The sequence below is a fragment of the Ambystoma mexicanum genome, chromosome 5q (assembly GCF_040938575.1).
Source record: "Ambystoma mexicanum isolate Mex_15411 chromosome 5q, UKY_AmexF1_1, whole genome shotgun sequence".
Classification (NCBI taxonomy): Eukaryota; Metazoa; Chordata; class Amphibia; order Caudata; family Ambystomatidae; genus Ambystoma; species Ambystoma mexicanum.
Genome location: NC_090933.1, coordinates 679155312 through 679172823, shown reverse-complemented (window position 1 = coordinate 679172823; position 17512 = coordinate 679155312). Strand labels below are relative to the sequence as shown.

At 42.8% G+C, this 17512-nt stretch overlaps 1 protein-coding gene across 4 annotated transcripts in view; it reads right to left on the bottom strand.

Moving 5' to 3' along the window:
* The window catches only part of SGK3 (serum/glucocorticoid regulated kinase family member 3), a 1805260-nt gene that overhangs the window by 1343421 nt on the left and 444327 nt on the right, over positions 1-17512 (bottom strand). Inside the window, exon 3 of one of the 4 annotated variants that reach the window (XM_069621136.1) lies at positions 1536-1668. The exons of the other annotated variants lie outside the window; for them this stretch is intronic. The gene's annotated coding sequence lies outside the window, so the exon portion shown is untranslated. The remainder of the gene's footprint in view (positions 1-1535; positions 1669-17512) is intronic. 4 annotated transcript variants of the gene reach the window in all.

The window sequence follows — 17512 nt, the reverse complement described above, 5'->3', positions numbered from 1 at the left end:
TTTGTCTTCTCCTCTTCCTTCCCTCTCCCCCTCCCGTGCTAACCATCCCCTCTGCTGCTGAAATTGGCGGCCTGGTACCACAAGAGTCCAATAGGGTCCTGATGTTCTGCCCAATCCTCCCCAGCTCCCTCCGCTGCACTGCCCTCTGGGCCCACACCCGCCTGTTGGGTGGTCTGCCTCTGCACTGCACTTACCAGTTTCGGCATTAGACCTCCCTCTTCGCCTGGTATGCTTCTGCCCTTGCACTTACTGGTTGCCTCCCCAAGGGAACCTCTGGCACTTCCTCCCCTAGGGGACTCTAATAGCACTTACCTCCCGGCCCCTTTCCCCTCACCCTTTTCTTTTCACTGCACTTGCATGCTCCGAATGTCACAAGGCCTCGTAGGACCGCTGTTCATTTCTTTTTTCTTTTAATTGTTTAATTGTTTTTCTCTATATAATTCTTCGTTAGCTGGGGTTATTTCTTCTTCTGGGTTCTTGCATCATTTTTACGCTGATGACACACAGTTCTTTCTCTCATTTCCACATTTCTCTGATGATATCCATCACAAACTTAGTGCTTGCTTACTGGCTATCCAATCATGGATGTCCGATCATTTTCTTGTTCTTAATGTTGCAGAAACTGAGGGTATTTTCTTTCCTTCTAGTTCTACTGCTTTGGCTCCTTTATTTTCTGTTATTTCATTCCCTCCCTCCGGATCAGCTAGATCCAAAGGTCGAATCTTCCCATCCCATGCACACTTTCAGATACTGTACAAAACAGTCAGAATATTTACTATGACATTTTCCACATTCTTGTTTAGTTAATCAATCCAACAAGACATGTCTATCCAATATATTTTTTTTTAAATGTAGATTTTTACTTTGAAACAATGTTAAGCAAAACAAATCGCAAGTCCGATTTCTTTGGCTGACACGTTTCCAGATCTGTACCTCTTCTTCCTGAGCCGTACGGATGCAGAGAAAATATCATACAAAAGGACATGTCAGACATATGTTCATTCAAGAACGGTGTAAAGTCTACAAAACGGATGAATTTAAAGGCATTGTATTCAAAAAGTCGCTATACATGCATTAATCCACTAAATGTATACACATCATTCACTCATGGATCATTCTGGATGCGTCCCGATTTATTTGTAATAAGCCTCTTAATTGCTGAATTATACAGAGGTGCGATTCAAATCTCATCATTCTCACATCCCCTAAACCAGAAAACGGCGGTTAGAGGTATAATACTGATCAATACCTTTCCTTAGAGTCGTCTATGTGCTCTCATGTTCTTTATGAAGATCCCAATATCCTCATGGAACTTATTTTCTATACATTCAACTGAGTTGTCAGCATTATCCACCACCTGACGGCAGAAGACACCCCATAAGTAATTGTAGGATATGTGGCTGCAAAGCACTGTGCGATATATCAACTGTTGTCATGTTCTAATACTATTTATACTAATGATGGCCACAAGGGATGTCGGACAAAAATGACTAGGACACTGAATTATAATCACATGAAGATATGAAAACACTCACCCCCGCAGTAGATATCACTTATGGTAGTGCGTTCCACTGATGTGTAAAGCAAGAGGAATAACCTTCTCCTAATAGAGCTAGTTCACGTTATGGTTCTAAATCTCACGATGCAGGTTAGCCAAATCCAGGACAACTGAAAAGGATTAGGATAACTAATTAGGATTTGTAAACCTACTTACTCGTAATAAACAATTCTCACTAGAACGTTGTACATGAAATTCTCTACAGTCCAATAGTATCACTCGCCCCCATCTGCTCGTGATCGATGTTGCTGCTTGCGGTGTAATAAATGGTGTCTGCCTTCCCGGTTACTTCACACGCTGTGTGCTACGGTCACTCTGTGCGGGTCCGTGCTAATAAGGATATTAGTATAATCTGTAATACACTCCCAGTTACAAACGGTGGCCCGTTAACATATACGTAACTTTATTTAGCCCCCAGATCACAATGTGTCTCTCACCTCTGCCAGCTATCGACCGCTGCTATGCAGTGTGGTTTTGAGAGCGATGGCGTCCGTTACCTCAGCAACAGCACTCGCTGTTAGCTCGTGGTGCGCTCCATCTTGTGTAAGTTAAAGAATACTCAATTGCTATTGTGTAGAGAAAGGACTGAAGGTAGGTGTCCAGCCCCATTTCCATCTTTGAGTGGAGTTCTCCACTCAAACAAACTCTGGTGGATCCTTCGTCCTAATGCTTCCAGCATAAGTGCAAGTAACCCCAAATGAAGTGTACCAAGTACACTCGCTCTACGCTCAATACAAACAATATAGGTATCCAATTGGCAACAATGAATAGAAAGAATAATTATTGAAAGTGAGGAAATGTGTAATGAATGTTAAGAGGAGAGACCTATTTCCACGGGATCAGGGGATACTGTGAACCCCAGTTCTTCCAATTATATAGTTGTTGGTATAACAGGTCAACATCCAGTTGGCTCAATTGTGCCTAGCCACAATGCCTCCCTTTTTCTAATAACCAGTACTGGTAACCATCGTTATGGGTCAATCCATATACTACAATGATTCCCTTATGGTAGGGATGCACATCAGTATACTCATGTACTTTCCGTTCAGCTCTTTTGGTCTGCTCACATGGACGCATTGATAGCCAATTTACAATTTTACAAACGTATATATTGTGCATATTGCAATTGCACATTTTCTCGCACCAATGTGTATCTGGACAACGTTCACCATATCCATTACACCTTCTACTCCATTCAGCTCTTTGTACATATCGAGACATTGATAGCAAATTTACAATGTTACAAAATTATATGTTATACATTTTGCAATTGCACATTTTCTCACACTGGTGTGTATCTCGACAATGTTCACAATACCTATTACACCTTTCATTCGTAGAGACCATTTCTTTCAGCTCAAGGATGCCAGATTATTGGAGGTCATTCAGACTGTTATAGTCCAGGCAGTTATACAGAAGTGACAAGTACTTTGTGGCGCACTTCCATGGGATCATCCAGGGTCCGATAAGTGGAATGATGGATGCAGTATAAACAATAACAGCATATTAGTGAGCATTATATAAAACAATTCAAAGAACATTCCTCGTTCAAACCCTTTGGTTGGACAGTATCCAATAGGTAGACCCAATACATCTCTCTTGTAAGAGAAGGGAATGGTAGTGCCCCCCTCTGTGGGCGTTTTACAACCTCCAAAATTTGAAATTTCAATTGGGCAATGGTGTGGTGTTGCTCTGCAAAGTGTCTCGCTACTGGTGATCTAGCATTATCACTTCTTATGTTTGATTTGTGTTACGTCCATCGTTCTTTGACGTGTCTCATTGTCAGCCCTGTGTATAGTTTCCCTCATGGACATTTCATGAGTCCAGCCTAGAGAGAACCAGAGCTCTGGAGACAGTGAGCTTCTGGGGGAAGGAGAGGAAAGGAAGAATATCTCTGAGGAGGTGTAGCTGGTAGTTTGACTTCTTAGAGATGTCAGAGATGTGAGGAGAGAAGGAGTGTAGAGTTGAAAATGATCCAGAGGTTTTTAGCCTTGCAGGAAGAGGGCCAAGAGAGGCCGGCCAGAGAGCTACAGGAAAGGAGGGAGCTGGTGTGCCAATGAGGAGAATCTCAGTCTTACTGGCATTAAGGCAGAGTTCATTGGCAGCACACCACTCCTGAATAGCAGACAGTCAGAGATGAGGGAGGCAGAGGCAGAGGGTAGCCTGAAGATGAGCTGGGTGTCATCCGCATAGCACTGAAAGTTGGGGCAGAGAGCAGCGATGCAGTGGGCCAGGAGTGCCAGGTATTGGTTGAACAACCAGGGGGAGAGGATAGACCCCTGGGAGACACCGAAGGTAGAGAAAAAGATAGCAGAAGGACCCAAGTTGGACCTGGGAGGGTCGGTCGGAGAGGAAAGAAGTCAGCCATACCAGAGCCTGACCAGTGATACCCAGGTTATCACGGAGACGGTTGAGCAGGATGGCATGGTTGACCAGACCTTCCAGGATTTTGCGGCATGAAATGACACATTTTGCGGCATGAAATGGCAAATTTTGCATCACAAACCATCATTTATTGGGGCATTTTTTGTCATCAAAATAGGCAGTACTTTGAATAGAATCGCTCTCCCGACAGTGTTCTGCAAGCTCCCAGCGCCTTTCACAGGGACAGGCCCACCAGGTGCCTGCCGCTGTAAAATGCGACCCAAAAAATACATTTTTATCCTGTTTGAGGAACAGAAATGCAAGCGACAGCAGCAGTTCATACCTTAAAAGAAATGCATGACAGGGTCAGGAAAGACCCTGTCATGCAGTGGCAGCCCCACATCCCGTGCGCGTAGGATTGCCTACAATTTCTGCACATTTAAAAGTGCATCTTGCTTGGAAATGAGGGATGCACTTTTAAATTGACAAACGCCACTTTATTTGATCAAGGAGGTGAAAAAGGCCATCTGAATGGGTGCGCATATAAAATGTGCCCATTCATGTGTCCCTTGTGGATTGGGCTGCAATTTTTTGGGGCGCAAGTGATGAGATTTAGCGCATTTCATTTCTTGTGTAAAAAAATAAAGTTGAGAACCTGGCACCCTGAGTATTATTTTTTCTAAACAGTAATTTTTGCAGATTACTTTAAAAAAAAATGTTTAAAAAAAAAAAAAAAACTTTATAAAAGATGCTGTTTTTGCACAAAACGGCCACTTCTGTGGCATTTTGCGCAAAACGGCCGTTTTCGCAGCATTTTGCGGGATCGCAAAATCGCTATAAAGCTGGAGGGTCTGGTTGACAGTGTCAAAGGCAGAAGAGAGATCAAGCAGGATGGGGACGCAAGGGGTGTTAGAGTCGAGGTTGGAGAGCAGGTCTTCAGGGATGTTCAGGAGAGCAGTTTCCGTGCTTCTGGCAGCTCTGAAGCCAGACTAATGGTCATGAAGACAACCAACATATTCAGTGTGGAGATTAAGCTGGGAGATGGCCAGTTTCTCCAGGAGCTTGCCCAGGAAGGGAGTGATGGAGATTGGACGATAGTTAGCTGGGCAGGAGGGGTCGGCAGAGGGTTTCTTAAGAAGAGGGGGGCACAAGGGAGTGCTTCAGGGGGAAGGGAAAACTCCAGTGGCGAAGGAGTGATTGCAGAAATAACCCAGGGCAGGCACCAAGGAGTCGATATGGTCCTTGATGGTTTTGGAGGAACAGGGGTGAACCTGTTTCGACAAGACTTTCATAGATCGGACTTGTCTAGAAACCTAGTCTGCAGAGAGCAGGGGAAAGGCGGAGAAGGAGGGAGGAGAGGAGGCTGAAGAACAGCCAGAGGAAGAGCAGGGAGTTAAAGGAGGAGAGAGAGGACAGGATGTCCTGAGTGTTAGAGATGAAGTGAGAAGCCAGTGCCGTACAGAGGGCCTGGGAGGGGACAGGAGAGGTAGAGACTGCGGCAGGATTGGCCAGCTCCTTCAGCCGAGTTGTTAGATGCCGCAAAGACGCAGGCTTGGATATGCGCTCTCTTCTTGGTTAGGACAGAGAGCCGGTATTGCCTATGCAGCAGGCGGCATGCCAGTTTGTCAGAGGATCTACATGAAGCATGCCATTTCCTCTCGCCCACCCTACACTTGCGTTTTAGGGTGACGATGTCTGAGTCGTACCAGGAGTTGCACTTGGCTTTGGGCTTCATGTGGATTCTCATGACAGGGGCAAGGATATCAAGAGTATCAGATATAGCAGAGTGGAGCGTGGAGAGGGCTGTGTCAGGATGAGAGTCAGCCAAAGGGGGAGGGAGGGGTGAGAAGGTGGCAGTGAAAGCCTGTTAGATGCCGCAGAGACGTGGGCTTGGATATCTTCATGTGATTATAATTCACTGTCTCAAATCATTTTTGTCCGACATCCCTTGTGGCCATCATTAGTATAAATAGTATTAGAACATGACAAGAGTTGGTATATCGCACGGTGCTTTGTAGCCACATATCCTACAATTGCTTGTGGGGTGCCCTCTGCCTTTAGGTGGTGGATAATGCCGACAACGCAGTTGAATGTATAGAAAATGAAGTTCCATGAGGACATTGGGATCTTCATAAAGAACACGAGAGCACTTAGACGACTCTAAGGAAAGGTATTGATCAGTATTATACCTCTAACCACCGTTTTCTGGCTTAGGGGATGTGTGAATGATAATATTTGAGTCACACCTTCGTATAATTCAGTAATTAAAAGGCTTGTTACAAATGAATTGGGACACATCCAGATGGCTCCATGAGTGAATGATGTCTATACATTTAGTGGATTAATGCATGTATAGCGACTTTTTGAATACAATGCCTTCAAATGCATCCGTTTTGTAGACTGTACACCATTCTTAAAAGAACATATGTCTGACATGTTAGACCTGGAACCGTGTCAGCCAAGGAAATCGGACTTGCAAATTGTTTTGCTTAACATTGTTTAAAATTAAAGATCTACATTTTTAAAAAAAATTGGATAGACATGTCTTGTTGGATTAACTAAACTAGAATGTGGAACATTTCATAGTAAATATTTTGACTGTTTTGTACAGTATCTAAAAGTGTGCAGAGGACGGGAGGCTTCGACTGTGGGATCTTCTTTTTTCTGTATTTTGTGGTGGTTCTGTTCCTCCCCAGCACCTAATCTAATCGTAATCTTTGCCTCCTTCTTGATTCAGATCTCTCTTTTACCCATCACTTCTCTCTCATTGCTCGCTCATGTCAATTTCATCTTTATGACATCCGGAAAGCCTGCTTGTTTATGACTTTCAAAGCCACAAAGTTATTGGTGTCTGCTTTAATTTTGTCACAACTTTTTTTATTGCTCTTCTTCACTTTTTGGACTTCCTATCTCTCGATTGGCTCTGCTCAAATCTGTATTCCATGCCTTTATTCGTGTTCTTGGTCTATTGGCTCCTCGTGATTCTATTTCCTCCTCTCTGGCTCAACTTGCATGGCTTTCTTTTTATAATCGTCTAAAGTTACATTTTTTATGTGTGGTTTTTAAAGCTCTTTATGATCTTGTTCCTCACCTTTCTTCGCTGGTGTCTTTTTGTCTTCCTTCGTGTCCTCTTCGGTCTGCTGCCTCCCATTTCCGTCTTGTAGTTCTGTCTCCTCTCTGTGCTCAATATCGCTTTTGGTCTTTCTCTTCTTGCACCTTTAAATGTGAATACTCTCCCCCTCTCTCTCCGATCTATTACTGTCTATTCTTCTTTTTGGGTTTCTCTACGATCTCATCTTCTTTCATCTGGTTAATGTGGTCTTATTACAATTACTGAAATACTTTGCGTTTTATATATTGAGTTCACTTTTTTTGTCCTGTTTTGATTCATGTACAGCGCTTTGGCGTAAGGTGCTACATAAAATAAAATACTAATTTGCTCCCATGTTCCCTTCCCTTGTGCCGCATGGAAACACTCTCTTGTTGTTTAAGCGCCTCAGAAATATCCAATAAATAAATAAAAAAACAATTCTAGAAGATTGATGTGCTTGTTTGCTAGTGACTGACCGTCTCACCTACCTATGCAGCATGGAGAAAGTGTGCTCCCAAACCTCACAGGGTTGTGTCTGTGGTAAGAGTGGCCTCTACTGGGGGAGTGGTGAATGACTTTCCCTGCAAAAGTGTTTCCTTTGTCCATCACTGCACAGAGTGAACCAGGGGTTGTGAAATCTCCACTCAATCGTTGCATTGTCTACTTGCCTGCAACCATTGTTTCGCCAGCCACTCTTGCATTGGATCCATGTGCAGCTGAGCGTGAGGCACTAGATAAATGCATGAAGCCATCATTCCCAGAATGTGCATGGCCTTTCATACAGTTATCTACATAATGTGAATTTGAAAAAGCATATTTTGTACCCTCTCATTGGAGGGAAAGACTAATGAGTCCTTTGTCTGAAATAGAGTGCCAAGAAACTGCTTTACTTGACTCGGGTCTAAAATTAATTTCTTCTTGTTGATTGATAAACCTAGTTTGAAAACTAGGTTGATAGTCTCTTGGGTGTTTTGTTGACAGACGAGAGGTGTCTCTCCTGTAATTAGCAAATCGTTGAGATAAGGGTACACTGGAATTGACTGCCTGCGCAGATGAGCTGCCGCCACTGTGAGGACCTTGGTGAATATCCTTGGAGCTGCTGCTATGCCAAAGGGAAGCACTGTGAACTAGTAATGAGTCGCTCAGACTTTGAACCCGGAATATTTTCTCTGTGCTGTCAACATTGAAATATGAAAGTATGCATCTTTCATATTCAATGTTGCAACGTAATCCCCCTGTTTTAGGAGTGGGATTACTTCCTTAAGTGTTGTCATACGAAACCTTTGAGGTTTCACATGTGTGTCTGCTGAACGCAGGTCTAACACAGGGGGCATAGTTAAAACTTTTTGGGGGACAAGGAACTATGTTGAATAAATACCCTGGTCTACCTTGTGTGGAGGGACCAGTTCTATTGCTCCTTTTTGCAGAAGAGAATATCTTGTCATCCAAAATGTGCTGGTGTTCTTGCAGCATCTTCCGTTGTTTAAGTGGATGGTAGTGAGTCCTTGTGAACTCTTTGGAGTACCCCTTGAAGTAATTGTCTCCCATGCGTGGGCGAATAGTGAGATGCAACCCCCTTCAAGGGAAACATCGGAGGGAACCTGAATCGGATTGTCACTGCTTTTGGGAGGCAGAGTCCCTAGAGGCTGTTATCCTAGTATGACCTCTGCCACATCTGAAGCCCCTCTGATAACCAGATTGAAAGGGGGTTTGACTGTGTAGTGTTTGAGTACCAAGGGGACGAAGAACCATGATTGAAAGCAAGGTGTGTTGTGCGAGGATATGCTTGTTCACCCAAAAAAAATGTCGTGTGTTAAAAATACCTTGCTGAGCATATGGTTTGGTTGAAATTTGTCCTAAGGATTTTAGTGTTTCATGCTCCTTTTTAGCAGTTTCCAAGGGGTCATCCACCGCCTTTCCAAACAACGCATTAGCCTCAATTGGGCATATTAAGTATGTTGGCCTTAGGCTCAAGTTTAAAGATGGATTACTAAAGCGCCATGCTTGGTTGCGGCAATGTGCCCTCTGCCACAATCCTACCAGCAGTATCAGCTGCATATAAATTACTCTTAATAGTATTAGAAGCTTATTTACCTTCAGTTACTGTTTTTGAAATTTGAGAGCATAGGGGTTCTGGGATAGAGTCTAGCTGTGACTGAACACCGCCCCAAAGCGATCTGTTGTAACTAGAAAAAAGGGTAGTATTGTTGGCAATATGCACTCGATAAGCGGCTGAGGTAGCCACTTTTTTCGCAGTGCCATCTCTCCTTTTCCAGTGGTGATTCCACGGAAGCTAGTGGGGTTCCTGCTCTTATTCTGGTGGTAGTAACCACCAGGGAATCTAGTTTAAGGTGACCTTGTGTATATAATCCGTCAGAGGGAGCTGAACGAAATGTCTCTATTCAGGAATTAACCACTCTAGTAAGTGAAAGGGTTACTAATGAAGGATGAATTCTTTTAGAGACAGATTGAAGCAGTGGAATAAACTTCCCTATAGAAGTTTTTTCTTTTAACATTTAATCTACAAAATCTAAATCTTGAGGGTTATCCTGCGTTTGGATCTTGAAATGATCTGCTGCCTAGCAGATCATTATGTGGTATTTGGTCATTACCCGGTCAATCAGCTACAGGCTGGTCATTATCCTCAGGTGAATCAATGTCATCATAAGGATCATCATTATAGGGATCATTATCAGGGTAGTTCTATGAAGTTCCCTGATCATCAGTATTATGTTGCTCTAAATCAATAACTTAATCTGTAAACCCTTCAGTGTGGGAATGTTAATGGATTTCCTCTTGTAACCTAGAGGATTACTGAGGAGGCTGGCCCTCTTCTAAATCAATATTTTTTCTGCCCAACAGGATATTTCCCCATAAAGCTGACAGAAGGGACCTTCTCCAATGTCACTTTGAATCTTCATTTTGTCCATGAGCCTGTCCTAGGTGTGTCTTTTAAAAGGAATAACATTTCTTCAGGGTCACATGTAGGCTCTGAAAGCAAAGCTGCCTATAAAAGAGATAAGGCCTCAGTGTAGTGAGTGTCTATCAGCGACGTTTGTACATGCGCTGACATTTTTGTTTGAGAGTGAGAGCGTTTCGGCAGCTGTTTAGACGAGACCATCAAATGTGTAATAGATTTTGGTGAACCGCGTGCGCTTTTGAAATGTTTCAGTGGATTTTGCATGCGCGGTAGAAGTGTCACCCAACATAATTCTAGAAGGGCTGTGGTGGCGCACATGTGGAGTGGGCCCAGAGGACTGAGTCGAGTCAGAGGCACCAGACGTTTGTCTACCGCAGGCACTTGTTTAGGTGACTTTGTTGCTGAGTGGCTGGGGGTTGTATGCTTAGCATATCCCCATGTCTCTTATGTTTGTGTGTGCCAGTGTCGCCGGTTGTCTCCATAGCAGGGCCGCCAGCCTGCCTTCCGGAGGGGCGTGGGGGGAACTGGCACTCGGATTCTGCTGATCCCATGTCATCTTCGGCGCCTGTTGGGATGCCTAGACTGGCTTCCGCCTGCATGGTGTGTGCCGCCCAATGTTTAGTGTGTCGATCTTAGAATTTTTGGTCGAAAGAGCTGGCAGGCTGCACAGCGTTTTTCACAATGATCTCTCAGAAGGCAGCGATTGCAAACCCGGTGAGTGGCTTAAGAGTGATATTTTTTGTGGCAGGAAGGACAACATTTAAATTGAGTATTTTCCATGATAAAAGGGCTTGGAGTAGAAACAGAGAGAATAAAGGAAGTGACTAAATGTATGCATTCTCTAAGAGAAGAAAATACAGGAATGATCACCCCCCTCTCTCCCTACTGTACAGGCAGCAGCCTGGTGTAGACCGAAGAAGCAACAGTTGCCGGTTATTTAGACAGTAGTCGACGAGCTTCTTTTTCTTGAAAACGCGGTCGAGAAATCTACAGAGGTGGTGGTCATCAAAGTTGTTGCTAGACGATAGCCAATAATAATATCGCAATAAGTGAATAATGGCCATAAGCCTTGAGCTCTGCAATATGCGATTGACCACTATGGTGGAAAAAAAACTATTTGAGGGACCTCAACGCGTGAAGGATCAAGGGTACAGTAGATGTCACACTAGTGATGGTATTACAAACACGCCCAGTCAACGTCCCTTTTTCAACTTCGAAAACAAGTAATTCAATACTCCGCACCTACCACTAGATGTCGGCCTATGCAAAGCATGTGATTCCAAGCAAATCCACAAGCCTCAGATATATAAATGTACACACGCGATCAATCCTTTTGATGATGTGGTGGAGCAAACCAACCTCTCAAAGCTAGTGTTGGGCTTGATCACCTGCAGCTCAAGTTGTGCACTCAGTAACAAACATTTAATGTGCCTACATAGCACAGCCTCTCCCCCTTATCTATTGCAAATTAAGTTTTACAATCATGGAACGAGCAGTTCAACCTTGCCCTTCCTGGAAAAGATGGCTCACAAACTTGCAGATTTTCTTAAGTCATTGAGAAGAGTAAGAACAACAGTAGGCCATGGTAAACTGTGTATTCCCATTAATTGGAGTATACAGATCAGGGAAGGTTGGCAGTTTAAGCTTGCACACCAGCCCAACCCAAACTCTCAGTGATATTGATAGTCAGGAGCTTGTATACCACCAAGGGCCTTTCTCTTGCAAGGAACCACTTTAATTGTCTCAACTATTTCCCAGTCACTCCATCTTACAGAAATTTCTACAGCTTCAGTGATCGCCTGTAAATGTCACAGTTTAAGACATACTAAGCCCCCCTGCTGTTGCGACATAGAAAGTGTTTTCTGTGCTACGCTCAGCTTCCATCCTCTCCAGATACAATGCATAATATGTATTTGTATGGCTACGAGTACCTACCAAAGGAACAGATACTGGCACTGTCTGAATAACAGATGCCTCGGAAGGATTTTCATCGTCACAAAAGACACTCTCCCTAAACAGGTACATTCCACGCTCCTCCAGAATCTTAAGTTACCCAGTATGGCTGCCACTGAACTCGGATAATTAGCACTACGTAAGTCTGAGGTTTTAGCCGCAATGTCGATTCCCATGAATATGATGCGTGCTTCTGCCATTCCAAAGGGGCTTTAGTTGTACTGGGTCTCCACTGATTCAAGGCATCGATATGCTAAGCATTACTTATTTATTGAAGCTGACCTAGAAACCAGCAACTCTCCCATAGGATTGTAGCGCTGACTGCAACACCAGAATCAATATTTCTGTTTTTTCCATTGTTCAATAATGTATCGTCAGCAAACAATGAGGTATTGATCTCATGGTAAATGCCACGTATGTTTGGATTAGTCTGGATAGCGTCTGTCAGTGGCTTGACATATAGGGCAAAGTGCAGGGGAAACAATGGGCATCACTGCCGGGTGCTTCTGCTCAGTGATAAGGGACCAGAAAGGAACACATTCATTCACATTATTTCTCTGGGCTTAGCATAAAAAGCTACAGCCTCGCCTATAAATGTCTCTCCCAACCGCATTCTACGCAGAGCCCCTTTCAAATGATCCCACCCACTATCAAATGCTTTCTCAGATCGAATGAAAGTGGAATGGGGAGGATCTTCAACTTATCTGCTATGTTAACGAAATGAATCACTTTACAGTGATTATGTCTTTTCATAATAAATTTACATTGCTCTTCGCTAATCAGCCTTGGTATTGTAGGCTCCAATCTATCCGCCAGATGTTTCTGCATATGGTTTGGGGTCCAGATTGAAACAGGCAATTGGTCTATATGAGGAACATAATTCCTTGTGCTTTCCAGGTTTAGATCGGACCAATATTAAGACTTATCGCATTGTCTTAGTTACTTGGCTTTTTTCTTTGAGTTAAAGAGTGAGCTTAGACCCCCTAAAGGGGTTGCTGTCATTTTTTGAAGAATGAGCAGTACATCCATCTGGGCTTGGAGCTTTACAAATCTTCAAATTCGAAATGAGGCTAGTAATCTCTGCCGATATCATTTCCCCCAGAACTTCCACTTCATCCTCAGGGTCTAAGCAAAACTATTCAGTTTAAGAAATAACCAAAGTTATCATTGTCATCTAATTCTCTAGTGAATAGTCATTCATAGAACTCCCTAAAGAGCTCCAGCTTAACTGATTCTTTACTTATTTTCTCTCTTCGAAGGACCTCACAAGGCATTGACTATTTGCTTGCAAGCATGCCTTCAGTTAGGTTTGTGTCCAAATTCCGACCTCAAGGGCCACAAACCTTACAGGTTTTCAAGATATACCACATTAATATTCATGAGATACATTTGCATACCTTTAAAAACATTTAGCAAATTATCTAATGAACATAAATGAGGGATATCCTGAAAATTTGACATGTTTCCGGCCCCCGAAGACTGGAGTTGGACAACCCTGAAAGAACATCAGAAGTGTGGAAGGCTTACTTCCCCAGTCGCAAAATCTCTGTTTAGATCTAGAGATAAGGAGTTCAGTCTTATTCATTGAAGAGATGAGAGTTCAATTCCTAGACCTATGAAAGGTTCTATACGACTTTCTCAAGCCCTTTAATTCATGCACCTGTTCTAATGTCCAGAAAGGTCTTCTCCTCTCTCAGTTTTCAATTCCCAATTGCCTTGTATAAAGAATGCCATCTTTCAATGTGTGGTTCCTTCCTTTCATGATGCGCTTTCACAGATGTGGGCCTTTACTGAAAATGCCTGCTCATTCAAACACGCTTCTAAAATTGACATTAATATCAACTCTATCAATGTACAAGAGGACTGCTTTTCCAATATATTGTTTCTTACTTTCATGTTCTGTCAGATGTAGGCATATATGCCCCAGCCAAGTGATACAGAGATCTCCACATGCATGGTTAGGAGACAGGTGATTCAACTAATTCTTGTTGAACCAGGTAGAACACCCAGTATTGGGGCATGCACAGTATGTTTGTTTGTTTATTTATTTCTATGGCGCAACATACCCAGGGGCAGCCGGGCGCAGGCAGAAAGAATATGCAAGGCTTACAATGTTACAGAAATATACAGTTGAGATAAAGTTACATACATTTGCAATTAAGGATTACAGGAAAAAGAATATACAAATCTTCACACATAGAAATATCAATATCTATATAAAGAAGTGAAATATACAGATATGTACAGGGGCTGTTTATGGCGAGAGCAAAGGCCTCAAACAGAAAGTATCCGTATCTATACAGAGGTGTAAAATGTATAATTAAATATGGGGGTTGTTGGAGTTCAAATGACTGATGAGATTCCTTCTAAAGTGCAACTAGGGTTGATCGGCTCTCAGGTTGTGTGGCAATGAATTCCAAAATGTAGCATCTTTCACAGGGAAGCTGTTACCTCCAATGGTGGAGAGTTTAAATCTGGGAATTATCAGACAGTTGGAATTGATAGTTCTTGTTTGTCTGATGGATGACTTTCTCTTTACTTTGTCCATCAGATAACTGGGGGCAGCATTGTTGAGGGCTTTATGGGTTAGGGAGGCCAACTTTAGTTTGATTTTATTGTCGGTGGAGAGCCAATTGTGTTGGCGTCTGGTAGTGGAGATGTGTTCTCTTTTATTAATGCCAAGGGCAGCTCTCAAGGCATTATTTTGTAGAATTTGTAGCCTATGGGTAATGGCTTTGTTAGCACCGTTATATAGGGCATTACAATAATCAAGCCTGGAGAGTATGAGTGATCTTGCCAGGATCATACAGCTATCATTGGACAGGAATGGTCTGCCTGCTCTTATTAATTTGCAGGTGTACGCAGTGGTGGATGCTAGTGAGTTGACCCGTTTAGTGAATGACATTGTGGCATCCAGGTAAAAGCCGAGAGTTTTTACCTCCCTGGATACTTTGATAATGTTGCCGTCTATGTTGAATTCGGCATATTCAAGGCCTAATTTGTTGATATTAGCGGGGGTACCCAGGATGATGAGCTCTGTCTTGTCATCATTCAGGCATAGGCCATGAGATGCCATCCATGCCTGAATGATGAGATACACTCTGTTCACCAACTCTCTGTCCTTGCTGTGATCCCCTGAAAGTGGGAGGAGAATCTGAGTGTCATCTGCGTAGTTGGTGTAGGTGACACCCAGATGATCCAGATCGTCGAACAGAGGTTTGGTGAAGATGTTGTATAATCTGGGGGAGACGCATGAGCCCTGCCCTTCTGAGTGGCTTTAGGGATCAGGGGTGTCTAATCACTGTATGAAGTGCTACCTGGAGGCAGAATATATATAGAGCGGATTTCCCAAAGTCCCTCCGTGTATCCCAAATCATCATGTTTTTTAGTCTTAGAGATTAGCACTGTGCAACCCATATCTGGCAGCTGTGACAAAGCCCTCTATCTGGTTTCAGGGACTTCTTGTTCAGGGACTAATGGGGGTGGGTACCTCTGTAAACTAGAGCATGATGGGTTCAGAGTAGGAATATGGGGGATCATCAGGTCACCTTCACTTATCACCCCCAACAAGGCAGGGACAGTCACAGTCACAGTAAGGAACACCAGAGACATAAAGAACACAAACCCGTTCAAGAATCCGACCTCTGGCTTGAAGGGAGTGCAAGGCTTTTTCAGAGAAAGTATATTGTTCTCCAGTAACATTGCATTCCACCCAGTAACATTCCATTCCACCAAGACAAGAACACTGCTGCAGGTATGGGTCCTTTTAGGAAATAAAACTAACACAGACTTCCCACAATCACCCCAACATGGTCTCCAGGGACCATATCACAGTGTCAGGGGTTCACTAAACAATAAAAGCCCAGAGCCTCAGTCTGCTAGTATGGGTGTTTGGAGAAAGATGTGACAAGTGATTGGAGTGACTTGGATAGGATGGAGGGAGGTTGTTAGAGAAAGGAGAATGGATGAGGTTGGTGACATCCTTTCTTCTTCCTTCCCTCTTTTCCTTCCTTGGTACTATGATACAATGTTAAAACAACATGTTTCATTGCAATACATATGTAATCATCCATGCTATATGCCGAACTGTAAAAACTCACAATCACTGTATTCATGTCACAACAAATGTACACCTGCTTCACACCACTCTGTATACACACAACCTTGTACACCATGCCTGTAACCATGCTTATTGAAATCTAACGAACGACACAACAATGTCTTATTCTCACCTAAACTATATAAATTCACTGTCCAAAACACTGCACAGGTCACCTCCACTCGGGTGATTATTTTCCTAAACTGCAAATGCATCACACCTTGTTCGGTCACCGCAGCCTTGAAAAAAAACATGGTGGGTCGAAACACATGTCGGCTGAGTGTATTTATAAATCACCAACAAATATAAAGCAGCAAGCCTGCTCCAATTCTTTCTAAAATCTGCATACAATCCTACAAAGAGTAATTCTTCAGTATCCAGTCATTTTAATGAAATAAATTCAGAGTGGTAAGTTTTACCAAAGTAAAAAATACTGAAAATGTTAAATATATATATATATATATATATATATGGTAGTTGGGTAAGGGCATAAAATGGGTGAGGATGGGGTTAAAAGGGTAGGAAAACAGGGGTCTTCGAGGGGCGGGAGAACCCCCACATAAAAAAAAGAGAATCGGTTTAAAACTTCCCACTCTGAATTTTACCTTGGTAAAATCACAAATAATCATTACTTCAATGAACCAGCACCCGGGTGATAACGCTTCTTCAACCCAAATTCAACATAGAGAAAGGACCGGTATGCAAGAGCTAGTTACTCCTATCCCACAATTGGAGTGCCATTTTAGATGTGCATTGAATACATAAGATTCTCCTATTTTCTATTGATACCAGCTCTTCTTAACCATGCATTACCAAGTCTGAGTGCATTGCATCCCAACACTAAACAATATTCAATAGATTACGCTCTGATGTGCATAATCATGTATACAATTTATTGATCTAGAGTCGGTCTCATAACATTACAGAGCGGACCATATTTCATACCATTAAGTTACCTAATAGAAAGCAAGTGATCACAGCAGCACAGTCCTGGTCGTTCAACTCACAGTTCCTAGTATGTGAGTTTAGGTACTGAATTACTTAATTCATTAAGTCAAAATTGCATATATTTGCATGCAGTAGTGTATGTACATAGAGAATGACAATCAACATAATGACGATGCTCCAGACTGAAAACGCAGCACAGGCATTTCTTTAAATGAAATGCAGAACCCCAAAGTTAATTGATGATTTTAAAGCAACAAAAACAGCTCAAGTGTGCATACTGCAACTGCCCTTTACAGACCAAAAGTGTCTGCATAGACGAGTTGCTGGAATGCAGATACCAAGAAACAGCAATACAGAGTGAATTACTCCACAATTTTAGGAAGCAAAATAAAGTGCAACGCATATCAATTCTTGGCACCAACATTCCAATATTTGGCACCAACATTCCAGCACCAACATTACGACACTCTCAGGTAAATGTAAAATTCAAATTAAAACACAAATACTAGTTCACGCACAGGTTCTATGCAGCACGGCCACTGCTCTGTAAACCAGAATGACCAACACTGTGAACATAAC